Genomic DNA, 27,523 nt, shown 5'->3' with positions numbered 1-27,523 from the left:
TGAGATCAAATACCTGATAAAGGAGTGGGACTTCATGACTATATGTATATCTGTATGAGTGAGTAATGTGCAAAGTCTTGTTTTCATCTTTATCATTATAGCTATTCCCTGTAGTTGCTGAAAGACATCTTTGACCAAAGAAAACAATTGTGTTTTGAATTTTAGAAAAATGTAACTTTTAAGAATTTGGGTGTTGTGATCATTTCTATGGGAAAAATTATTATGGAAACCTTTGTCTTTAACTAAAACAAAGCATTAATTCACACAAATTCTTGAAGGTTCTTGAAACTGATTATGAAATACTTTAATTTCATCCAGTAAAATTAGATTTTACTCTTAGATTTATTAAATCAAAATTTTCAACTATCATCTCAAAGTATTTACATACAAAAATTAAAAAAGGGAAGACATTCAAATAAGGAGAAAGTTGAAAATTCAATCTTATCTTTCTTCTTGGCTGTAAATATTGCTTGCAAACACTAACCATGAGAGGATCAGTAATAAAATAAGGAGGTTCACCGTCAATCATCTCAACAGTCATAATTTCAAATGACCAGATGCCAACCTCAGGCCCATATTATTTCATTGTAACAATTTCTGGAGCCATCCAGCAAAAAGTGCCAGCCATTGTTGTTTGTTTACTTCACTCTGGTGTTTTTACAGCCCATAATCCAAAGTCAGCTACATGATGGAAAGAATCAAGAATAATAGTTTTCGTGTGAGAAAAAATGAAGACAGAAATGACTTGGAGATAATTTCAAGTTAGCCTTACAAAATTAACTTAAGGCATATTAATAATTATCACAGTTTTGTTGTCAGTTTGTTAGTTTAAGATTGTTGAAACTACTTTAACTTTATCCAGTTGTATAATATCCTTTTTTGAGAGTGTGTTAAATTTACATTCTTTTTGTCCATTCTCCTCCTGTAAAATCAACTATGTAGCAAAACTATCTTTTAGATATTCAGACTTATAATTTATAACAAAATAAAATTTTATTATCGTTTGTTACACATAAATTAATAAAAAGACAAATTCAAATAGTTAACTCTAATTTTGATTTGTTCTGCTTCAATTACAAAGTTTGATTGTAAAATAAAAATGATTAATAATTCAAATACACAAATAAAATTTGTCAGAGTCTGCTAATTTGTACAAGTTTTTTGCAAAGTTTCAGAACAAATAATTTGTAATAAACTGTCATTTTGATGTTACTGATGTTAAAAGAATATAAAATCCAACTAAACACACAATATGTATCTCTGGATGGTTGCTATGGATGTAAACATTTTTACTAATAAAGCAGAAAATAATGTTTCAACCTTCTTAGGTAATCTTCAAGTCATCATTAACCTTATATACCTTCAAGTAATCTATGACTTCATTAAAGGGGGCAAGCAAGTTACTTGGTACATGATTGTATTATTGGTAATAAGCATATGTAAAACTTGGTTTTCATGTCAAATTATTGTCATATTCATTTACAGAATAATACATAGCTATGTCATGTAGGTGATTATGTCTCAATATATAGTGTAAGTTTACCAAGAAAAATCAAATTAAGATGAAAAGATATTCAATGTTTCACACAACTAGATAAAATATTTTTGGTTACAGTTTATATTTCAATAATATTTAAAAACTGATATTAAAGTAAAAAGGAAAGAAATAAAGAGTCACAGCATAAAATATCAAATATAACAGCAAGTATTTAAGATAAATCAAGAATGGATATATATTATCTTTAAACAATAAGGAAGATGTATCAAATTATCAAATGTACATATTTTGTACTGAACATAAAATTGGAAACACACTGATGCACATGTAAATATTTTATATTTCTGAGTAAATATGATTTGTATACAATCAAGGAAATTAAAGCTATCATGTAAGGTTTCAACACCTTCATAATATATGTTTATGTTTACTTAAGAATGATATAAATGATTTTAATAACAAAAATCATGGTGTAAACACTGAATGCTGGAAAACATTATTAAAATCCAACAGGTTTAAAAGCTATTATAAGAACGAGTAAGTACAGATTTTTTTTAAACATTATTATTTTATCCAGGTGTGTGAGAAACAGTATTTCAAATTATCTTTTGTCTCCAACTAGTTAGAGCCAAATACGATTTTATTGAATAACAGAACTGATCAGTTTGGCTGGATGGTGAGAGACAAAAGTGTCCATGAAACTATCTATACATAAAAGATAAAATCTACTGATCATTACAACTTAAATGGTGTAAACTGCTGAAATATTGTAAAAGTTATAAATTATTGTAAAACATGTTAACTACAGAAATATTTCATTTTCATCAATTTTCATCTTAATTTCTTCACTGTGGCTAAAAATTAGAGATATATAAAATAGAGACTTCTATTATTATTTGTTTTAGACAGTCCTGATTTTCAGTGGACAATGGACAAATTAAAGTAATCTGGAAAAAGATATCATCTGTAGTTAACTTGTTTTTCTGATAACCAAACTTGAAAAATTAAAGTTCAGACAGAGAGGTTTTCTAAAATCTAATCTGTTATCAGGTTGTCAACTAATCTACAGAAAAGGACACAGTTTAAAAAAAACTTAATAAAATATTCAAAACTACACATGGTTGCAAAGTCATCATTTGTTTCAAAACTTACCAAGTTTTATGCTCCAATCCATTCAAACTAATATTTTCAAACTTTTAATATCCCTATAGGTTACACTGTTGAGGTGCAGAAATTTTATTCCTTGAAGAACCTGAATGAAAAATGAATTTATTTCAAAGATAAATATTTTTAAATATTACTATAGTTTTAATTCAGTGTGCTTGTTGCTTTTATTTCTTTATACATGGATATATTTACATATATTTAGAGAAAACAATTCAAACATGAGATAGAATAAGGGAATGTTAATGTTTGTTTATATTCATAAACAGCAGAAATAACCAGCACTGATCTCATTATTCGTTGATATATTAGTTGTTTTACTATCTGCTGGAGCACCAACCATAAATCTGGCCCTGAGAAAAGCATGGGCTATGCAGGTCAAGACCAACAACCTTGAGTGACTGCTCCTGTGCAACAGTAAACTTAAATTGTTTCAGTATTTTCTGTTATATCACCAACATTTTTAATAAAACTTTAAACAAATCAGCAAATGGTTTCAAGTTTTGTTATTTATATGTTTCATTTTATATTTTCAGTACATATATAAAGAGTAATATTAAATTATACTTCAATAGCTAATTAACATAAAAGCCATTGCTGGAAATGATTGTTGGCAAATCACCTTGTCTTTTATATATATTTGATGTTGTTATATAATTGAAACTTCTAGCTATGCTCAGGTTATTAGGTTGATATACTCAATACAACAGAGATAGACTAGCCATACATCATGGTACCTGGGCCTCCTCAAAAGAATTGAATAGGTAACACATGACTTTCAATGCTGGCAGGATGGTATGGGCCCTACCTCATAATAAGATGGTGTGGTCCCCAAAAAGGGTTTGGTTCTTGAATTTTATGCAAAGCTACAGAAAAGCTATCTGCACTAGCCACCCCTAATTAGGCAGTGTGGGACTGGAGAGAAGGTAGCTAGTCATCACCACCCACCACCACCTCTTGGGCTACTCTTTGAGCAACAAATAGTGGGATTGACAGTCACTTGAAAATGCTCCAATGGCTGAAAGGATGAGCATGTTTGATGTAACAGGGATTTGATCCTACAACCTTAAGATTACAAATTGATCACCCTAACCATCTGGACATGCCAGGCTCCCAAAAACAGACCATTCCACCTTTACTAAACAACGTTATTGTGTGTATCTTGAACCCATTTTATCATAAAAGTAATACCTATGAACATTTCTACTGAAGCAACATGACATAAAAACTTTTGTTGGAACATGTCATTTACAAATTGCATGAACTATTCTATATAAAAAAAGTTGTTATATAGGGAAAATCTCTTTTCTATGTAGTTTCTTTTACTACTTCACCTCCTTAAAAAGATGTACACATGCACACACGTACATGTCTGTCTGTGATTTCCATTTTTAATAAAAGGAACCACTTCTTTTCTCTGTTGTTTTCTGCTACTTTGCCTCCTTAGATAGATGCATACGCACATGGATGAATTGCGCTTAGGCGCACACCTTCAGAGGTCTTTTGGTATGAGAGCAAAATTTTAGGTTTCTAAAATCTAAAGATATGGCTGTCACATATTCTTTTCTATATGTTTTTCCCAAGCTTTTTTCTACAAAGATGCATATACATGTGAATAAGTAATAAAACCCAGATGCACAACCTGAGAGTCCACTTACTATTGGTGCAAATTTTCAGGTTTCTAGACTCTATCCTTTAAAGATATGGTGGTCATACACATGCAGAGACAAACTCTTCTATTATTATAGGTAAACTATGTTATTAGCATAATACTGCTTACATAATATACACAGTAGATTTTTCATGTTTCTAGTTTATCCTGAAAGACTAGGCCACCATCTGCAGTGGTTTTGAAATGTGTATTCTTTATAACTTGAACAAGTTTTGTCATTTAGAGTAGTATAAATTCTAAAACTAAAGTTTTAGTCTATTTTAAGACTGAACTTTTGTTAAGGTTTTATTTTATTTGAACTAACTATCAGCCATTTCTTATTCTTTTTCAAATTAACAACTTGTATGATAGAAGATTAAAATTATGCTATACATTTACCATTAAAGGCATAAGTTTCACTGATATTTAGTACAGTTAAATCTTGCCAATAGTAAATTAACAAGAATATTTGTAAACTTGTTGAAGATGTGCCTTCCCATAATGCCCTGGAAGTGAAGAAAGAGCCATACAGTTTACACTGTGATAACCACATCAATTTTACATGGAAATTCACTATTACTGGCTGAAATATTATTTGAAATATTTTTATCACTCAAGATATTGAAGTTTTTAAAAGTGTCCTATTTTGTTACCAAGTTTAGAGAGTTTTAAAAAGGAACTGCAATAGTTATTGAATAGTTATGCAATAGTTAAATTACTATAATCAGACATCTTTTAAAATCACCCTCTCTATTAAAAACAACTGCTGATATTTCATTTTCAGGCAGACAGGTTTAGGTGAGGACATTATTCAAAGAGTCAAGTTCCAAATAATATTCCCCTATCACCTAAACAAAGTTTAAAATTTCACTTCTGTGTTATTCTTTAATATAGCCACATATAAATAATAAGACAGAATATTTTTTTCCTTACTTAAGATTCTGCCAGTAATTATATATCTAATACAAATACCCACACCAAAGTTCTTCCAATAATTCTTCACGAGGTAAAAAATAAAGTAGCTATACTTCTTCAGTGCTCTTTTAAGAGTTAAATTATTATTATTTAAAACAGTGTTTACAAAAGCATGATACCTGTACCTCTGGTATCACACAAGATAATTTTAGGTGGTACATGGAGTAAGATTTTTTGTTTCATGATGGTATGTCTGAGTCATCACAGATTACTGGTTAAGAACAGGATTTCTAAAGTGTAATGGTAAAGTTTGTGAAGGAAATGAGATAAAGTGGTGAGAGCTGTGAGAACCAATTCAATGAATCACCAAAACTGTTTGTTAGTGTTGTAAAAGTACCAGCTGCAAAGAAACCAAAAATATCATGTAAATATGATGAAAAGTATTTGTTAATTGGATTTTGATGAACAAGCAATAAGAGAATGTGCTGTACGTATGGAGACCTCAAGCATCATTTTGAAACAAACCACAAGGAATACCATGTGTAAGCTATTGAATTTTTCAAAGAAAAGGGAAAGGACATTCTAGTCTCCCAGAAAGTAAAGCACAGTGTGGCAGGGGATGATAATGTGAAATCTGTGGAAACCTCTTTTATAGTATCATATGTAACTGTAAATGCCAGAGTTATTGGAGTAATAGGAGAGACACTAGTCAAACCTGTTGCCAAAAAAGTGATGATGGGAAGCAATGCAAGCTAAACAATAGATATATGCTCATTTCAACAACCTAAATATATCACTCCAAGGCAAGCTTATATTGGTATTCTACATGCAAGACAAAGTTAATGCAATGATTGCAAAACTGGAGCTACGGGGCACAAATTTTGGTTGTAGTGGACTGGAATCTTTTCCATTTTTCATTCACGTGGCTATGAACTCATCTGAAGCACTTGCTGAAAATATTTTAAACATAATCAAGCGACACTTGAAGGACTTCATGAAAGATCTACATAAGTATTTTTCCAAATGTGATGATAGCTGTGAGTGGATGAGGAACTACTTTTTCATCACTTTTCACGCATTACCAAATAACTCGACACCTTCAAAAACATATCAGCTTCTGGAGAATGCTTCACATGGTGTCTTGAAGTAAAAGTTTGTGTTCAACAAAAGTCACATTATTTTGCTTAGGTATTGATGCACAGTATCCAACCTTGTCAGAGAAGGCAATTAGGTATCTTTCATCCTTTCCAACTAAATTTCATACACATGTAAGTTGGGATTACCTGTGATGGTTAATGTCAAAACTTAAAAAGGAATCTTATTTTCAATGTAGAACCTCATCTTCATCTTAAACCAAGCTACATCAAACTGAATATTTCTTTACTGCTGTCTCGTTCTAAACAGTTTCATTCTTCTCATTGAGAAACACATTTTTGGAAATTCATTTTTAAACCGATTATATTTATTATTAGTTATAGCATGAATTGTGAAGTTATTTTCACTTTGTTATATTAATGTCATTTTGAGATGAGGAAAATAATGTTTTAAAAGAAATACACTAAAACCTGCTAAAACCAGAAATCTATCCAAGCCAAAAATATAAAAATTTTGTTGCATTATCTTAAGATTTCTCTTATAAAATGACCTCTAGATGGTGGAACCTGCATAACGCTGACAGAAAATTATCTTTTACCAACCTCATCTACCAACAGGTAGAATTAGAACCTGAGTAAGGCAGAAAAAATGTTTTTGATTAATAATTTCTTTAAATATTTATAAATTCTTATGTAATTAATAATGTGTTTAAATACTAATAAATTCTCAGACATTTTGTTGCAGCAAGTATTGGTTAAATATATTCTGTTAATTTTTCTGCCGTCATTTTTCCGAAGGTCATCATTCGAATAAATGATTAACTGTACTTTTGGTTGCATTTGCTGATGGAAAACTAGCGAACCCATGGGTAACAGGTAAAAGTGAAAATCTGCACTGTTTCAAACATTTAAGGAAGAATCAACTTCCTGTGAAATGAAGAGCGAATAATAAAGCATGGATGACAAGTGCTATATTTGAGGAATTTTTGAACAAATGAAACAAAAGAATGGAACAAGAAAAAGGAATATTCTACTTTTCCTAGATAATGCAACTTGTCACCCAAAAGTTCAACTTTCAAATGTTTGTTTAATCTTTCTATCTCCATGTACAACATCAGTTCCACAACCACGAGATAATGGAATTATACAGTTTATAAAATTGAAACACAGAATATTGATCCATATTATTGCAAACATGGTCAACTGTAAGAGAGCATCTGAAATGACCATGAAAATTGATGTGTTAGATGCAATTGCATTTTTAAGTCATTCAATCAAATGCATAAAAAATGAATGTGTAATAAAGTGCTTTCGAAACTGTGGATTTATTCTTGAGAAGTTATTTGTTATGATGATTCTAGTGAAATCCAAACTTTGATCGAGAAAATTAAAGCAGATGATTCTGTAAATGTGGAAAGTTTTGTGAATAAGAATGTTTTAACAGAAACTGATGAAATTGATTTAAAATCTACAATAGAATCGCAAGATGGTAACAGTGCGAGAGATTCAGAAGATGAACAAAATGGAAAAGATAGTAGGAAATAGATATTCCTACTTCATCGCAAGTGATAAGTTATATTAACACTATCAAATTGCATGCAAAAATTAAGGGGGAAAATGAACTTCATGAAAAGGCCATAGAATTGGTGTTCTCTTTTAACCGCATGAAAAGCCCATTAAAACAACAAACACTTGAAATTGGACACTTTCTTCAAATAAAGTTAAGGTTTTGTGTATTTATGTATATTTTGAATGTCTATTTTTGTTCTTATTCTGATAAATATAGCAAAAACAGTATAATAAGTTTATCCACAAACGTCTCACTTCCCTTGAGTCAAGCAAGCATAATGTTCTGCTCAAAAATTATATATAATTAAGGAAATACATGCTCACTGTATAAGCTGGAAAACTGCTTAAGCCAGAAGTTTTGTTCGGTCCGTGCAATTCTGCCTTAAACATATTTTACTGTATTATGGTAAGTGATACTGCTTTTCCTTTTATCCTTGTGTTATGAAATTTCCTTTTCAAATAAATTTATTTAAATCAAAAGTGAATTTGTTTTGAAAAAAATATGAAGTGAAACTTAAATAATATTACAGGTGGCACTCAGATATATAAAAAATCAGGAAGGTGGTACATGAATGACAGAAGATTGAGAAACACTTATCTATTTCAAGAGTGTTAAGAAAGAGTGAATTCATAAAGAATAGTTTTTACTTCTTTGTTTTTCTTCAATTCCTCATGCTCATTTTTCTACCTCAATATTTTTTAAATGATAAGAAGTACAATCTTTAATATAAGACTAAAGCTGTGATATGATCCCAAACATTTATAAGAATTGCATTGGTTTTGTAATTTGTTTGTAACACACTAAACAATATTTGAAGTCTTCCAAATAATGATGCATTTAAGTATATCATGTAAGCTGCTAATAATTTAACAAACTCAACTTTTTCACTTTTTCTATCAAATAATTTCAACAACCAAACCACAAATAAAAAAATGTGAACCAAAACATGCATAAAAGACGAATAAAGTAATGTTGTAAAAATACAGTGTTATAGCTAAATCTTGTTCTGGTGAGAGAAGTTATTGGTAGGAGCACAGTATTTAAGTTATTTTAAAGTCATATATATATGTAGTGATATAGATGTGGGATGTTGTGGGCTTGAGCACCCACATCTCACTATCCTGATTTCTAAATTTCTCATGTAAGACTAGCATATTGGAGGTGAAGGTTGAAAAACAGTGTCTCCCCATTGAAATATGGGTCCTATTTCATCAGTCACCTCCAAAACCTAGGATACATTTTTTAATCCCACATTGTAGCTTGTACCCTAGGATCTTTTTTTAAAAAAAATATGCAGTGTACTTAGCTCAATTTGAATGTGTTTTGTTTGTGGCTTGAAAACTTATGGTAACATATAAAATGAAATGAAAATCAGTGTGTCAAAAGCAATTGTGGCTACAAACACAGGCTCTCACATCAACATTATCGTGTATAATGTATAACCAAAATTTTAAAAAAAGCAAACCTGTGAGAGTGATATGTGAAACTATTCTTAAACCCATAGTGTTATTCAAAATTGTCCTACCACATATAATAGGTATTACCTTAATGTACACTCTACAGAATGTTAAATTAAAATTACAGGAGAATTAACTAATACACTGCTGGCCAAAATCTTAAGGTCAATGAACATAAAGAAAAAAATATACATTTTGTGTTGTAAGACTCAACCACTAATTTGAGTAAAAGTTCGAAAGATGAAAAATAAGAAAAGGGAAAATAAAATTAAAATTTTTAGCATTTAATAGGGAAAATGTGAACACTATGAAATTAGCCTAAATACCAACTGGCCAAAAGTTTAAGACCATACCAAAAAGAAGTCCTAAGCAGGGTAGCAAATGCCCAACAAGAGATCTTAGTAGTGAGTTGCATTGAGAACAACTGCAAACATTTGCTTTGGCATGGTCAATATAAGCATTTGCAGAAGGCTGGCTGGAATGTTATTCCAAGTGGTGAAGATGACTTTAGAAAGACCATGTACTGTTTGGAATTGACGTCCTTATGGATATCCTTATCATGCCAACAACGTTGGAAGCCATCTGTACCATCCAGAATAAATTTATTCTCATCAGAGAACAAAATCTTTGTCCACTTTTCTACATCCCATGTTTGGTGCTTCTCAGCAAAATTTAACCAAGCTGTTTTGTGGTGTGGAAGGAGGTGTGGCCCTTTGAAGACGTTTACGGTTTTTAAAGCCTTTCTCTCATAGATTCTGTCTTATTGTTCTTGAGCTATATTCTGCATCCATAAGGGCCTTAATCTGGTTCGACGATTGGCTGGTGTCTTGCCAGACAACCCGTCGAATCCTCCTGCTCAACGCCAGAGAAATTTTCTGGGGTGACCACTTGAAATTCTCATTCTGTATTCCTCAGGGTCTTTTAAGAAATTTGCAACAGCAGTTTTACTACATCCAATCTCACCAGTGATGGCACGTTGAGAGAGACCTTGCTTTTGCAATTCGACAATTCTGCCAAGTTCACACTCTGTCAACTTTTTAGCCTTTACCATGTTTTTATCCAATGTAACGCAGGAGATGACAGTGGGAGATGTTGACAACAGTAATGCTTGAACACAAATGACTAAATTTCGTTACGTGTTCACTGATTATCACTTCGTTTCAGTGTGGGCTTAATCTTTTGACTAGCTTGTATTTGGACTAATTTCATAGTGTTCATTTTCCCTATTAAATGCTAAAAAAGGTTTTATTTTTATTTTCCCTTTTTCTTATTTTCATCTTTTGAAGCTCTTCTCAAATAAGTGGTTGAGTCTAACAATGCAAAATGCATATTTTTCTTTATGTTCATTGGCCTTAAGATTTTAGCCAGCAGTGTATGTAACACTAAGAACACTTGCCCAGAGTTCATCTCTTACAAGGTAACTATCCACATAGTTCACAATGTTCGGATGTTTCACATCAAACAATATTAATAGTTCAGTAATTGAACATTCTTTATTAGGTTGCTCAGTCAGATAAAGCATCGTAACAGAAACTTACAACTAAGTTCCTCTATCTATTGCTTTATATGCACCTGCTGAACCACTAAAACAATTAAAGAAATATCATCAGAATCTGTAATGTACTCGAATGTAAAGATATTACCAGATTCCAGTGATAAAATTATTATGCTTTAAAAAACAAATGAACAATGGAAAATCACATGTTTAAAATATTTGTACAATAATAAAACTGTATGCATATCTTATTATACAGGAAATACAATATCATACATAACAAAATGTCTTACATTATATGAATACTACCATAGAGTATCAATAAAAAATAAACAATAAGTGAAATTGACACACGTAAGCACCACTTTTAAAATAACATTAATAACTTTTTGGAAGTGATTCTGGTGTTACAATCGAGATGTACTAGTAACGTGACAATTTTAGAATCTTTTCAGCAAATCATTCGTGAGTGAATTAATCCACTGAAGTAAATGTATGTTTTTAAGTATAAGAATATCAATGACACTATTGATTATTCTGCTCTATAAATCTTGTAAATTTGTGTATGATCAAATATGCTTTACAATTTCACAAAGCAATGATGTCTTTATACACTGTTATTTTATTTTACAGAAGTTACTAAATGCTCTTTTAATCAAAATGTGCAGTTATTCAGTTTCAAATTTTAACTTTATCAACTATGTAACTATTTTTGCTGGGACTTAGTTATTTTTGAACACAAACATTTGTTCAAGTAAAATGTAATAGCTGTATTTGTGGGAGATGAACCAAACTGTCCACTTGTTATTCTGCATTTGTTTAATTCCTTGGTAGGTCAGAAAATGGCAAGGTGTTACTTATATTGAACATTTCTATATTTTATGATTTAAATCACATTTTCAATACATCAGGAATATGTTAAGCAGCACATACATTTCCCCTCTACATCACATATAGTGTAATAATGTTATAAACCCCATTACTTTCTCTACTGAAAATGCATTTCCATGGACTACTTATCTTTTCTTATATAAATAGCTATTCACATGCATTACTGCCCTCTATATGCAAAACAACATTCTTACACACATGCCACAAGCCTTCTGCTGCCCCTCCATCAGAAATGACTTACTCTAATGTGTATCTCATGCGAATTATCAGGACAACCCTCAACCAGTGAAACTGCCACATATTCAGGGTTACCCATGTTATTTCCTCTTTTGAATTTTACCAGAATATCAGAACGAGTTTTGCCACAAATTGGAATATTCTGCTTTAAACAAGAAAGTAAGATGTGTGAAAGGAGTTAAATACCTATCGAAAATACAATTTTAGTATTGATAAATTATAATATTACACATATGTTCACATAAATACCTAGAATTCATATTCCATAGGCAAAAAAACCAGAGCGACAAAATAAAGGAAGAATCCTTTGAAACCATAGAAGGAAAACATCTGGAAACAAGAGAATAAGATGCAAAGAACTGATGTGAAGGACTGTACTACAATTGAACTCTTTGTCCATTGAAGAAAATTGGTACATGTGGATGGAAAACAGTGTCCAAGTGGTGTGTGAAAAAAACAATGGAACTGCTTCCAGAAGTACAGTGAATAATGCACAACAGGCTAAACTCAGCAAGCCAACTACATCCAAAATCCATGTTACTGGGAACTAACATCCATACAGTCATAGGGTGAGGAGCAAAACGTCAAAAGGTAAACAAGGCCCCTGAAAAATTTAATAATAATAAAAAAAACTAACCTAGTCAAAGTCACATGGAAATTTGAAGAGTGGCTACACATCAAAGAAGACAGCCCAATGAGGATGAAATGGTGATACTATACAAACAGCAAGAGACAAATGTGTTAGAAGTAGTCAACTGGTGCAGTTGAAGAAGTTCTTCCAGAGAATGATAAAGATGAAATACAAGAGAAAAGGTAAGACATCAAATATGATGAGAATAAATATGAAACAAAAAAAATACAGGACGACAACAAAAGAGACGAATAAACCAACTGAATCAAAAGCCCTGTCCCCACTGGCAAAGCTGAAAAGAGAAATATCACAAACAGAATAGTTGCCAAGGTATAAAGAGAGGGGAACAAGCACTACAGATGACAGTTGTGTGAGCAACGAAACATTTAAGATCACATAGAGAAAGTAGTCTGTCTGGATCAGACATATGATAAAGGTTACTAATGGAAGGAAGATAGATCAATGAGTTATCCTCACTAGCTACTGTTGTTTTGAGGAGGAAAGAATGATTCAGATAAAAGAGAAACATGTAGGATGATAAAGAGATAATAGCACACTGAATATAAATGTTGCAGGAAAATTAACTTGCGTTAAGATCATAGAATAAAAGAACTGATGTCCCAATGTAAAGACTAAGAATGACTGTAGTACATGCCAGAAGCATGAAAACAATATCGATGTAGCTATATTGGAATGTACAATACTCTGACAAAGTTAGCCCTGTAATGTATGAGCTACACAGATCCAGTGCAATGTGCATAGAACACATTTATCAGCTGTGTCCACACATCTCAGACAAACCCTTAGTTCACTGGCTTGACCAGGAGACTGCAGATGAAAACAATGAGTCAGAGGAGGGTGAGAACATTGTTTCTAATTGTTACATCCTGTATGAGAATAGAGAAAGGAAACTGTACTTGCATAGAACATCCAAAGAAAGGACAGCACAAATCTAACGTAGCTTATCCAAATATTAAATGGAATATAATTGAAGGCCACTTTATGAGAGAGGAACAATCGCAGCCACAACAACACAAACAACCAGTACCTGGCACAAATCATAAGGTGTGTTATCATGTAATTTACCCTGGTGTTCAGAGGTACTGAGGGAAGTAAGATAAAAATGACATTGGAGGGTACAGCATCTAACTAGTTTTACCTCCATATTGTCAGCCTCACATGATTAAGACAGAAATTGAGCAAATGTGGAAAGCTGGATGTTCACAAAAACTAACTAAATAAAATGAAACCAAAAAAATGATAATAAATTATAAAGAAAAAAAAACATTACACCAACAGGGAAGACAGCAAAACTGTCCTTGAATTTAGCATTTAAGCTTTCAATACAATGTTTTGATATAAATAACAAAGTATTAGGGTGTTACTATACTGAACCCAACCTACATTATAAATATAGTTCCCATCCTGCACCATTTATGTTACCATCTGAAAATTCAATGGTTCTAATGAGATCCATAGAGTAGCAGGTATTATGTAAAGTTAATAACATAAAGCAAAAAAAAAGATATTACATGTATAATAACTTGTCTGTAATGCTATTTGAGATTCTCCCTCATAAAAAAAGTACTCCTCTAGAAAATTTTGTAAATTTGTCATATCTTTCATATATATGTTTTTAAAATGGACTCAATAAGATCTGTTCAAATATGATCTCAGATCCTAATTTCAACATTGTTCAAGGTGGACACCTGAATGCCACTGGGTGCAGAAGGCTCAGAAGCTATATACACACCTCAGTACTTTTTAAGACCTCAGATGGATCATACAGTAATGTATCATATTCATGTTCCTAGATTTGGGAAGATATCCCCCACCAACAGTTCACACATCAATAAAAAAATATTTCCAGAAGCTTCTCAGCATAAACACCACGTGGTGATATGGTAGTTTGATAATATCCAAATAATGTGTAGCATATGCTCAGTAATAACATAACTTCATAACATTTTGGCATTACACAGTTAACACGTAATAATATAACACTTTTTTTTTTATGCAGTCAGAATGTACTCTTATGGCATGTAGTACTAACTGTGCTCTGCCCACCACTGTATCAAAACTAGGTTTCTAGTGGTATAAGTCTGCAGACATACTATTGGGGAGCCACATAGTGCTACTAAGTAGCAATAGCATGAGTATATTAATTTCATTTGAAAAGCAAAAAAGGTAAATCAGTTAGCAGTGTAACTTATAGGCTATTAGGTATTCCACACATTATTAGTTTTTGGTGTTTAAACATTACTTTTGTATACTTAATATTGCATCCAAATAAAAATGTTATAAATTGTGTAAAATATTATTTTCCATATAAAAAGAAAAAAGGATAATTAGTTGCAAATTTACTTACTTATTTGATGTATTTGTTATATAGTGGATAAGTCCTAAACTTCAGGAATGATGTTATAGTTTAATTATACCTAATTTGAATAAGATCATCTCAAATGTCCAGCATTCTTGAATAAGCAACTTTAAATCTCCAAAATACTAATGTACATAATGATAAAATGTGCTTTCTACATCCACAGAAAGTTTGTAGAATGTTTAAAATCACAAACTAAAAGAGAAGTCAACAGCAACAGTATCAGATGGAATAAGTAAATTAGTCCTAGACTTCAGGAATGAAAAACAGGGTTTAACAGTATATATTAAGTTTTGTTGTCATACCACAGTCACAAAAGCACAGATCAGAGAATTTGCATAAGACCTTTATGTGATTCTCTTTGGACTCTCCCAAATTCTGCAGACTTCAATTGTTCCCAAAACACTGTCAAACACACCCTTGAGGCCAAGACAGGAAAATTTGAACATAGAGGCAGAACAATTAAACTCAATGATACTGATGTCAGGTATCTTTGTTCATTCTGCCTTCAGTACAAAGGAAAGGCTGCCACTGATGTCAAAGTGATATAAATGAACATATATTAAATGACAGAAAGGTGTCCAGATCTAAAGAATCAAGAAGACTCACTGATAATGTAATATCTGGTTGTGTATCAGTTAAAAAGCTTTTACTTTGATATTCAAATATTTGCAAGAGACTTAAATTTACTGAAAAATACAAAAAATGGACTGCTAATAATTGGAAAGAGCTGTTATAGATGGATGAGTCCAAGTTTGAAGTATTTCGGTCAAAGTGTTGGTAGTATGTCTGGCTGAAGGTAGTAGAAAGATACTTATCTCAATGCATGGCACCTGCCATAAAGCATGGTAGAAGCAGTGTGATGATCTGGGGACATTTTTCTGCTGAGGTGATAGAAAATATCTACAAAATAAATGGAATAATAGACCAGCACAAGTACAATGCAGTATTGATCGAGTATGGTATACCCGGTGGTTTGCATATTATTGGTAAAGGACTCTACTGCCAAGATTATAATAACCTCAGATACTCATACAACCTATGCAGAAAAATTTACTTAGCTATGAAAGCTGTTGCTAAAATCATTCAAATGATGTAATTGCCCCCCAAAGAGTTGCAGTCTCAACCTAATTGAGCAGATCTGGGATTTGATAGATTGAAAACTTGACAAATCAAAAGTTACTTCCAAAAAAGCTTCATATGAGTGTATCAGAGACACTTGGAGTAAAATCTCAAAGGACACTCTTATTAATTATCTTGCAGCAATACCTAAAAACCATCCATAGTAATTAAAGCAAGAGAGAGACAACAAAATGCTAACTGTTTCCTTAATCAATCACTCTAACTACATTTCAGTTGTACTGAGTTTAGTATGGGATTCACCTTCTATTGTTCTTTTGAGACAACCTGAAATCTATTTTTGACTTTGTCCTAACACATTTCCACACTTCTGTATTACAAGTTTAACATATGTTACAGGGAAGAGCATTATAAAGACAGGCTGATAAATGAAGAGTATATAACATTAAACTACAACTTTTTACCAACACAATTTGTATAAACAAGAGCAAAGTAAGTGTACTGTAAATTTGACTTGCATTGTGAAAGAATCTATAGGGATTCATACTTAACCATTCCTCTGTAAGAAAATGTTTTCAAGCTTGAAATTTCTACTGACAAAAATGTTACATATGCTTTATCATAAAAAGCATCAAAAAATAACATTACAAAAAATTAACTCTCAACTCATTAACAGTCTTACAAGAGTCTTACTGTAATTTATTGAATAATTCCCAATTTTATTAGCAATACAAGATATTACAGAATGTTCTTTACTTTGGAGTTAAACTTGAAGAACAAAAAAAAATATTTTCTACTTGTTTCTCAAACAATTAGTGAAATTCTCCATTAATTATTATAAACAATTTAAACTTTTCCATCACCATTTTTAAAATATTTGTTTTATATTACAAGTTACCAGTACTGATAATGGTATCACTTACATTTAGAAGTACATGTTTTTTAGTTGATTTGTTCATTTTTCTCTCACTCAACAAATATTATAAAAGGTGGAATGATATCTTTAAATTTCTATAAATATCCATAAATGGTCTTTCTTTATGAAAATTTACTTAACATCCAACTTTCATCATTATTTTCATAATGCATGACATTGTAGGTGTGTCATTTTCCTGAACTTTCAAAACTGTATCATATGACATGAAGTATTAATTAGAAAGGTTCTAGTGTAACTTCCTCCTCAAGACATTATGTAGTAAATTACATTCACAGCAACACAAATTGGTAAGTTTGATATGAAAGATGTGCAACTCACAGTAATTCACTTATTTTATATATATCAGATATTTGAGAATAAAATACATGATAGAAATATTTGCTACTGAAAAAAATGCATAGAAAAGGAGCAAGTAGATAGTGATTTCTACTACCATAAACAAACAGTAACATGTATATATATATATATATATATGTGTGTGTGTGTGTGTGTGTGTGTGTAAATTATTAATATTCTTTTGCATAGAATAGTTTTGTTTTTTTTATACATATTAGGTCATCCCATAAGTAATGTCGTTTTTTGGGATAGGATAAGTTTAAATGCATATTTCTTGGCTAAATGAAGTTATTCTCAAAGTCACACAAGTTATATGGGATGAAATGATAACATTCAGAGTAAACCAATTTGTTTCTTCACTAATTTTTGTTGTATTTATTTTAGAAGCCCCAATTATCATGGAGGTATCAGAAGAGCACATAAAGAATATAATGTTTTACAACTTCAGAAAATGAAAGAGTACTACTGAAGAAGCATTCAAGATGTGTACAACAATGACATTCTGAATATAGGGAAGTGTCAAAGATGGTTCCATAAGTTTAAAACTGGTGACTACAGTTTGACGGATGCAGCTCGCACTGAGTGCCCTGCTGAGTTTGACAATGACCTGCTTCTAGCAATACATGAGAAAGATTGTGCTGTAACTGTTGTCCATCCTTCCATTGTCCATCAACATTTGCAACTTGGTAGAGTTTTAAAGTTTGGAAAATGGGTACCACATGAGTTGTCAGCTTATAATCTGAGAGAATGAGTAGACATCTGCACATCTCTTCACTCTCATGAACTTCAAGCTTCATTTTTGAGCCACCTAGTTAGTGACTGGAGATAAGAAATGGATACTCTTTCAAAATGCCATGCACTGCCAACAGTGGGTTAATGCAGTAGAACCAGCAACACCACAGTCAAAAGTGAACCTGTACTTCAGGTGGTGTAACACTCTTTGAATTGTTACAAACAAATCACACAATAACTGCTGAGAGATGCTGGCAGTAACTGGATTAATTGAAAGCTGCACTAAAAAATAAATAAAGAGAGACCTGCTTTTGTAAATCAGAAAGAAGTTGTTTTCCACCATAACAATGCACATCCTAACATTGCTAGGGTTACTTTTAAAAAAATTGAACAGCTTAGCTGGAAGAAACTTCCCCATCCTCCTTATTCTCCTGATCTTGCTCCTTCAGATTATAATTTTTTCAAAAACTTGACACATCATCTGAATGGAAAACAGTTTACTTCTATGATTTGTTAAAAAGTAACTCTTGTACCTTTTATATCTCAAAACAACTTGATTTTTATAAGTGTGATATTGAAAATATTTTGATACATTTCCAGACTGTTATTGAGAAGAGATGAAAAATATGTAATTGATTAAAGTTGTTATTTGAGTTATTTTTCTTCTTTTAAATCTTAGTGTTAAAAATGATATTACTTATGGGATGACCTCACAGTTTTCATATATATAGTGTAATCTACACAGGAAACCTAAACAGTAAAAAAAGGAAATAACTGCATCACTGACAGTGTTTCTGTTTAAAGCTTCATGTGATTTTGTAGTCAACAAATTCAAGATGCAAAAATAGCTTAAAAAATTGTATTTATAAAACAGAGAGTAATCTATCAATTATTTTAGGATTAACTTGATAAGTTCATTTATTCCACAACCTTCAACAGAAAAACATGTCTTTGAAATAGCATCTCAATATTACTTGCCAGAAAACAAACTACCAGAGCAGTTCCTAAAATTAAAGATATAAGTACCTATCAATTAATATACATACAAACATGTACACACTTGTTTAGGCACACTTTCCCAGTTTGAATGATTTAATATTTCTTAACTCTTTTCTGTCTTCAATCTTATAAAACCTTATTTCTTGATCTTCTAACCACACTACAACATTGAAAACTCATTCTCATCTGTGAAATATGTATTTGAAAATACATTTGAAAACACACTAGTTAATTCCATCCAGAACACAAACAAAATCAATTTAACTTGAGAAATACCAACTGAAATATTATTCAAAACATTGCCAAAAGCAATTTACTACTGTCTTACTAATATTAAAATATATAACTTTACAACTGCATGAAAGTGTAATTCAGAGAATAAAACAAATTATCAGTCACTTTCAACTATAAAAACCTGAGTTTGAATACAATATCAAAATTCTTATGATATATTTAAACTGCTATAAGTTGCACTAACATTACAGTTAAAAAAAACACTTTATCACTGATATAAATTTCTAAATGTTAAAATGAGACACATCTTAATACAACAAATAGAAATGCAGTTAGCCACATTGCACAGATGTTTAACTTGCATTTCTTTCCATATAAAACAAATATTCTAACAAAATGTATTATATAACATTAAATTATCTCTCATTATAATACTGTTCTGAAACTTTATGTGCACTTCATTTTAAAAGATATAAACAAAAGGCAGGTGTAAATATACTTCAGTCAACATTTTGAAGTAACACATATTAAAAGCTCATCAAAGTTTTAAAAAGATCTAACATTAATAAGTCATACAATAACATGGTAAGTCTATTTATTGTTTTGAGTATGGTAAAGTTCAGCCCTAACTAAATTAAACCAAAAAATATACATAAATTACAGTGTTAATTTATTTCTTTATTGCAGAAAGGATGTATGCAAAATAAATGATTAACAAATGTCAGGCCTAAGACAAGTGGACTTAGATTTTGGTGTATGTGATAAGAGTTCTTTTGTATTACTCTAGTATTTAAAGAAGTACTGTTACAATAAATATATTAATTTTATTGCAAATGTTTTGTGGGTCTCTTTAAGCTAAAATTATTAAACACCAATTAACCAGTCATATTTCCTAAGTAACATTCTCTTATATTTTTGTTCTCAGAAGAATAACAAACCTGATTATTCTTTCTGATTATAAACATGTTTCAATATGTTTCTTGTTGAAAATTGTGAAGCTGTTTGATATATTTCTGCTCATAAAGGACAATGTAACTCAATATGGGTTTTAGATAAATTTCTAAATTTACTATGTAATGGTACTGTTGCTTCATTATGGGTCTGTATTACATATGTATCTTAAACATTTCTTGGGAAAGTAGTTTTTCTAACCTAATCTGGTACAGATTTAATAAAATTCCATTGCTCTAACTCAAGTAGGATATAGTAATAACACTGAGGTACAATACAAAGTGTACAGCAGGCCAACACTAAAATAACTTTGAATGAAATACCTGTATTATTTGAACTTTCTGGGTGAATTATTTTAACATATTTAATTCATTTTATTATCATAATGTACCATTAAAAATCTATAACAATACTCATTTTGAAACTGGTTGATATTTAAAAATGAATTTAACAGTTTGATAGAAATATGGAGAATAACTTGTTACAGAGTATTTTAAATTAGTTCAGCTTGTGAAATGGATTCTAAAATAATTTAATCAGCCTAAGTGGACTTTTAACATGAAGAGAACTGTCACATTTAAAATACAACTGTAGTCATCATAGTCTAAAGAATTCTTGAAGGTACATTTAACTTGTTTTAAATATCTAATTTTAAAATAAGTGGACCGCCTGCTGCATGTTATTTTCAAATTTATCACTAACAAATCACAGACATCTACTATAGAAGAATCCTAAAATTTTGACGTATGTAGTTTCTGAGTATGAGTTGAATGTAAAAATGTGCACAAGTTTGCAGAGGAGTTAAAGTGTTGATAGAAGCCACATATTTATTTCCTCTTTGGTTACTGTGTTTCAAAAACTGGAAAGTCTCACCTAAATACTAAAATTCATTAAGTTCATACTTATTGTAACTAGTGACACACACAATATGACTAGATAGTGGTGAGGTCCACGATAAACTAATGAAAAATAAATAAGAGGTAGAGAAAAGTTCAGTTGAGGAAATTAGTATAGAAGTAATTATAAGGGTAGACTTATTTCTTACTATCATAATAACAGAAGTAAAAGATATAAAATAGATAACTTCAGAGCATTAGTAGGAATGAAAGATTTTGATATAATGGGAATAACTGAAATACGGTTAAACAAAGATGATGTGTGACAAAAATTTCCTTCAAATATAGTGTTAATGTCTTTTTTAATAATTAGAGTACAAAAGGGAGAAGTGGATTTACATGTACAATGTAAGTTACATCCTGTTTTAGTTAAAGATATCAAAGATAACAACAATGAGATTATATCCAGTGAAGTTTCTATTAGTGTATATGAAGGAAATGACATTTAATGGGAATTTGTTACAAACAACCAAAGGATATTCACATAACTCAAACAGTCACAATGAGATTAAGGTTTCAGCTGTTTGTGAAGCCACAATTATGAGTGATTTTAATTTCAAGCATACAAAACGGGAAATGCTACAGTCAACCTGTGAGAGAGAAAGGTTTTTGTCAACTGTTCATAATGGCTTTTTTTACCAATTGGTCAAGGAATCCACTAGAAAATGCTCTGTCAGATTTGTTGTAACTTTGAAAATACAGGTAGAAAACTGGGGAACACATGGGTACAAGTGATCACTGCTGTATTAGGTTTGATGTTTTTTCCTGCATATTGAAATGAGAAATAACAATATTTTGATTTCAAATTTTAAAGGGAAACAACAAGAATTATCTGTTAACTGGGCAGCTGTGTTATGCTGAGACACTGAGCAAATGTGGAAAATCTTCAAAGAAAAAACTGTCAATGTTCAAGGTAAATATTTTCCTTACAGAAAGAATAGGAAAGCAGCAAGTAAAAATAATGTTGGCTCACAAAGAGTTATAGAAATAAAATTAATGAGAAGCATAATAAATTGGAAATTAGGGGTGATGAAAATTGTCCCAATACTTAAAGACCCATTAGTCTTACATCAGTTGTGGAACACATTTTGGAGAATCTGATTAAAAAAAAACTCAAAAATTTATTTAACCAAGCTAAGAATTTTATTAGATAACTAACATGATTTCACTGATGGAAAACCTTGCCTCAGAAATCTGTTGACATTTTTTCAAAAGGTTACTACTTGTGTAAATGAGAGTAAGAGGAGATCTGGAAGAAAGGATTGTCACAAATGCAGTTCAACCAAACCAGATTAATGTCACAAATGAGGTACCTCAGGGTTCAAGTCTTAGAACCTTTGCTCTTTTGATTTGCATCCATGACACAGATGAAAGAATGGTCAATAAATTACTTAAATGTGCAGATTACATTAAGACATAGAGTGTTACTACCTGTGAATAGGATGCCACTGATTTACAGAAGGATTTATATCATTCAGTGAATTGGGCAAATAAATGGCAGATGGGATTTAATTATAATAAATGCAAAATAGTGCTGGTGAGTTATCATGATTTGAATAACAATTTGGATGGGAATAATATAAACAGTGTCATGAAAAATAAGAATCTTGATGTAATAGCTGATCAGTCTCATAAGCTATCCAAGCATTGTGTTATTGCTGGTGGTAGGACAAATAAATTTTATGTTATATCTAAAGAGATTTTCAATACGAGTCTAAAGCAGTTATAATTTTATTGTATGGTTCATATGTTGTGTCATATTTGGAGTATTGTGTTCAGTCTTGGTATCCTTACCTTAGGAAGGGCTTTGAATTGTTTGAAGGGTTCAAAGTTGGGTTACTAGAATGGTGCTTAGGATGGAGGAGTTGTCATATGAGGAGTGGCTGAAATCTCTTGTACTGCTTTCTCTTGGAAAAAAAAAGAATTGGAGGAGGGGTGTGATATGATTGAGGTGTTAAAGATTGTAAAGGGAATTGATGATGTTGATGCATCATAATTGTGCATAATTAACAGTGAGAATAGTAGGGCTAGAGGACTCTAGTATAAACACTGGCAGGTTGGTTGGTTGATTTAATGTTTTATGGCACAAAGCAGCTAGGTTATCTGTACCAAACATCCAGTAAAAGGTAAAAGTAAATTTAGTAAAATTCATAAAAGGAAATCAAGGTAAAACAAAACAAAGTTTAAAACAACAACATAAATAGCATAAGACCAATGTTTACATCTAGTCTACAACGTCAACAATACAGTAATTCAAAGTTGTAAAGGACTTTCTGTAGCATGACTGTAATAATCATAACTCACCAGGAAGACTAACAGGTAAGTTCAAAAACACCATCAGTAAACTGAAGTTGGCCTTTCCAGTCCTGGTTTCAAGTTACTTAATGGACACTGGCAGAGTAGAAGTCACCTTCAGCTAAGATAACTTTATTTTTCTTACAAGATAGTTAGCCTTTGAAGTGAGTTTTCTTTGGATGTTATGGAGCAGAAAATTTAAACAAGTTTAACAGAAAGCTTGATAAGTATATGAATAAGTGTTGGCTTTAAGACTTCTAAAATTAATTCATTAACATTTATAGTTTGAATTAGAGGATGTAAGAGCCAGGATGGACCAAGAGATCCCATACTGTTCCAAAACGTTATATATTATGTCCAGTGCTTCAGACTGCAGTCTAATTCCAGAAGATTTAATATGTTTCTAATGCAACAATAAAACTTTTGTCGATAATGTAGCTTCGAACTCAGCTTTGTTGTTAGTATTACATGGTTCACTATGGTACTGAAAGAGTAAGACCATACAACATAGGAGAATATAGTATTGGGTAAACTGAATTCTAAAAAAAAGTTCTATTCTAACATCTAACTTCGTTTTGTTTCGTTGGTCCCCTCATGATTCTATTTCGGATCAACTGTCCATTTGATTACAAACGTACCTTTATGCTAATGTTTATGCTTTAATGGTTGAGGTTATGTTTATTTCTGCATGCATCATACTTGGGCCAACAAAGTATAGCAAAAATATAAATTCTCTTTCTGAGAGTATGAATAACCTGGTTCTGAATTACATTGTTGAGTTGGCTAGGTCACTCAGCATATTACATTTTGTCTTTTGCAAAATGAACATCCTAAACAACCAAGAATGTTTGGCAACCAGAAAATAAAACATTTAAACTCACCATTTACACTAAAGTTATCTAAACTGTGATAACCGAAAGCTGTAAATTTCCTATTGAAAATCCTTATTTTTCGGTATCAAACAACGAACTATGGTCTACAAAAGACCTCTGCGCTACATAGTGGTTAGATTTTGTATAACGTTATATTTACATATTTTTCAATTATAAATAAGCATTAATTATAGATTATGAAAAATAAAATAACTCTTCTTTGTTTGGTTGGTTGGTAAGTACAAAACAACACAACAGGCTATCTGCGTTCTGCCTACCACAAGTATCAAAATCCGATTTTGAAAGTTATAAGCCCCCAGACTTTCCGCTTAGCCACTGGGAAAATAACATTTGAACATCGATTGTGTATTGATATCGAGCAATGTACAGTAAATACACTCTTTTGGTAAGAAATGAGTCTTAATGAAGGTTTCTGAAATAAATTAGAGCCATGTTTGTGATTTCAGAAAAATACTAACAAGCAAATAAATAAATTGAAATTTGATATCTTTCGACAAAACTGTTTTAAATAACCACGAAACAGATTAAAAGGGAAGTTAGTTTTCAAAAGCTGTAATTTTATTTATGTACAGTTTCATAAATTATTATGGAAAAGTGAGCGAAACACTAATAATCAGAAACTTAGGGACTGGTAGCCCAACTACTTCCAGAACTCCTGTATTCTATACACACGACACACCCGTGCTTTACTTATGAAAACCACTTCACACGAAATTTAACAGTTGCAGCACAAATTACAAGGTTCAGCCACGCGAGTGGCAATGCCTCCCCTTATTACGCTTACATCAAGCATTTTGAAGCTTAAATCTGTCATCCTTCTCATGAAAAAAAATTAATAAAATATCTAATAAAATTGTTTGTTTTTCACAAATATTTCAATCTGTATGACTGAAAATATACCAATCACAAGAAGTAAAACATTGAACTACACGTGTTTATATTTGCTATGATTTCATCTACATTGACAATTTTATCCACTCATTAATTTTCAATTGATTAAGATAAGATATTCTTGCATTATTCTTTTGAAAAACATTAGGTACAAACTGGATTAGAAACACCATATGAAACAGCGTTCTTAAAGATGTAAAACTGTATTCTCACTCTCTTGCCAGTGGCGTGAGTCTCTTTGTTACTATGGTTTCTTCCATGAAAAAATTGCCACTTGTAATTCTCAACGCAAGGGTTTTGGATTCTCTTTTGTTCGTTATGTATTTTATTTTACCCTACTTCTTTAGACCTGTAGATGGATTGGTTAACTGATGAGTCCAAGCTTGTTGTGTCTGAAGCTAAAGTGTTGCTGAGTTAAACAATATGTAATGTTTGAAATTTTCAAATGTTGGTGGTTAAATTCTATAGTTTTTTCGATTAATCGGCATTAATCACAATTATAGTTTCCTAGGCCTGTAGCACATTGACTGTAGATGCCCAATAACAATATTAATCTTCTCTCTTGGTGCGCTGCTTTTATATAAACCATGCGAAACTAGATTATACACCGAAGGTCGCTTGGCAAACGTATTGTCAATCAGTAGCATTACATACACACCTAGTACTTTGTTGATTCTTACGATCGAGAATCTTCTATTAATTTCGAGAACAGGCAGGACTTGTGAATTACACAGCCCACAGTAAACGTCATAAGAAAAAATAAAATTACACTGAAAGAAGCGAAGGTACTACACTAAATGTACAATAGTAAATCTGTTACAAAATAAAAACCGATAACTCAAGTGAGACTGAATTACCTTTTGACGAGGAACGCCCGGCATGGCCAAGCGTGTTAAGGCGTGCGACTCGTAATCTGAGGGTCGCGGGTTCGCATTCCCGTCGCGCCAAACATGTTCGCCCTTTCAGCCGTAGAGGCGTTATAATGTGACGGTCAATGTGATGGTAAAAGAGTAGCCCAAGAGTTGGTGGTGGGTGGTGATGACTAGCTGCCTTCCCTCTAGTCTTACACTGCTAAATTAGGGACGGCTAGCACAGATAGCCCTCGAATAGCTTTGTGCGAAATTCAAAAACGAAAACAAAAATTGAGGAGGAACGGGTAAATAAAGAGAAACCTCAGAGTCAGAGCATGTTAGTGTTGTGTTAGTTGATGAAGTAATAATGACAAGGGACATCTCAGTTAAAAACACTAGAAGTGAAGATAAGGACCCCAGTAACAAATAATATGTCAAATACTTTCCCAATGATATATGAGTAGAACCTTATATCATGCAGATGCTCAAGTAGTTGCATACAAACCCAAGAATGATGTGAATGAAAGTAGGTAATATTGCCTCTAATAACATAACAAACACTGGATAATATGATACTCTATTTATGAAGTTGTAATTACGTTAAGTAGGTTTGTTTCTTTATTTTGAATATTGCACAAAGCCATACGAAAACGATCTACGCCAGCTGTCCCTGATTTAGCAGAGTAAGACAAGAGGAAAAGCAACTCCTGGGGTACTCTTTCAAACGAATAATGGGATTGACCATAATAACGCCCTAAGAATGAAAGGGCGAACATGTTTAGTTAAATGTGGATTCGCACCCGTGACTCTCAGATTACGAGTCGAGTGCCCTTACCACCTGACAATGCCGGGGCACGTAACGTAGGATAAGTCATATATGTATATAATTACATAAGATTATATGTTTATCAAATAAATTGTACAATATATTTTAAGAATAAATACTTAATAATTGTTTAGCTTTATTTGTAACATGAGAGTCACAATCAATTAATTTAAAGTAAACATTATGACAAATTTAATTACGAAACTCGATAGGGGTCGTACGCATTGTTTGTAACTCATTGATGCAGAGATTATCGAGTGTCGCGTGTAGAGTACAGAAGACAGACGATTAGGTGTAATAAAGATAAATAGTTTGGTTTGATGTTTCATAGCACAAAGCAACTAGACTATCTGCGCTAAAGATAAATAAATAGTGTGATTGGAATAGTAGAAGTAGAAAAACAGACAAAAATTAGCAGACGAGATGTTACGAAACGGAAGTAGGCCAAAGAAAAGTAAAAAGGGAAGTTAATCGTCGTGGAAGGCCTTACGATTAATATAGGCCTAATAATTGATATATTATTGTGAGTATTGTAAAAGATAACGAAAATAATTTATTTCGCCAAAGAGAGAACTGAGCATATATTTATATTAAATCTTTTAAAATCAAAATTACAGCT

General features: G+C 31.7%; 1 long non-coding RNA gene across 3 annotated transcripts; it reads right to left on the bottom strand.

Moving 5' to 3' along the window:
* Positions 1-279: 279 nt before the first annotated feature.
* LOC143246886 (uncharacterized) lies at positions 280-24,585 on the bottom strand. Of its 3 annotated transcripts, XR_013026225.1 has the most exons (4): positions 24,325-24,585; positions 23,453-23,616; positions 2,651-2,750; positions 280-681 (listed from the first exon to the last, which is right to left on the bottom strand). It is a non-coding gene; the product is annotated as an uncharacterized LOC143246886 (long non-coding RNA). The 3 variants fall into 3 exon arrangements; XR_013026222.1 differs by lacking the exon at positions 23,453-23,616 and having other exon boundaries at positions 24,325-24,565; XR_013026223.1 differs by lacking the exon at positions 24,325-24,585 and having other exon boundaries at positions 23,453-24,250.
* Positions 24,586-27,523: the final 2,938 nt, after the last annotated feature.

This window comes from Tachypleus tridentatus, chromosome 1 (genome assembly GCF_004210375.1).
Source record: "Tachypleus tridentatus isolate NWPU-2018 chromosome 1, ASM421037v1, whole genome shotgun sequence".
NCBI classification, from domain to species: domain Eukaryota; kingdom Metazoa; phylum Arthropoda; class Merostomata; order Xiphosura; family Limulidae; genus Tachypleus; species Tachypleus tridentatus.
This window is presented reverse-complemented; position numbering and strand designations above follow the sequence as displayed.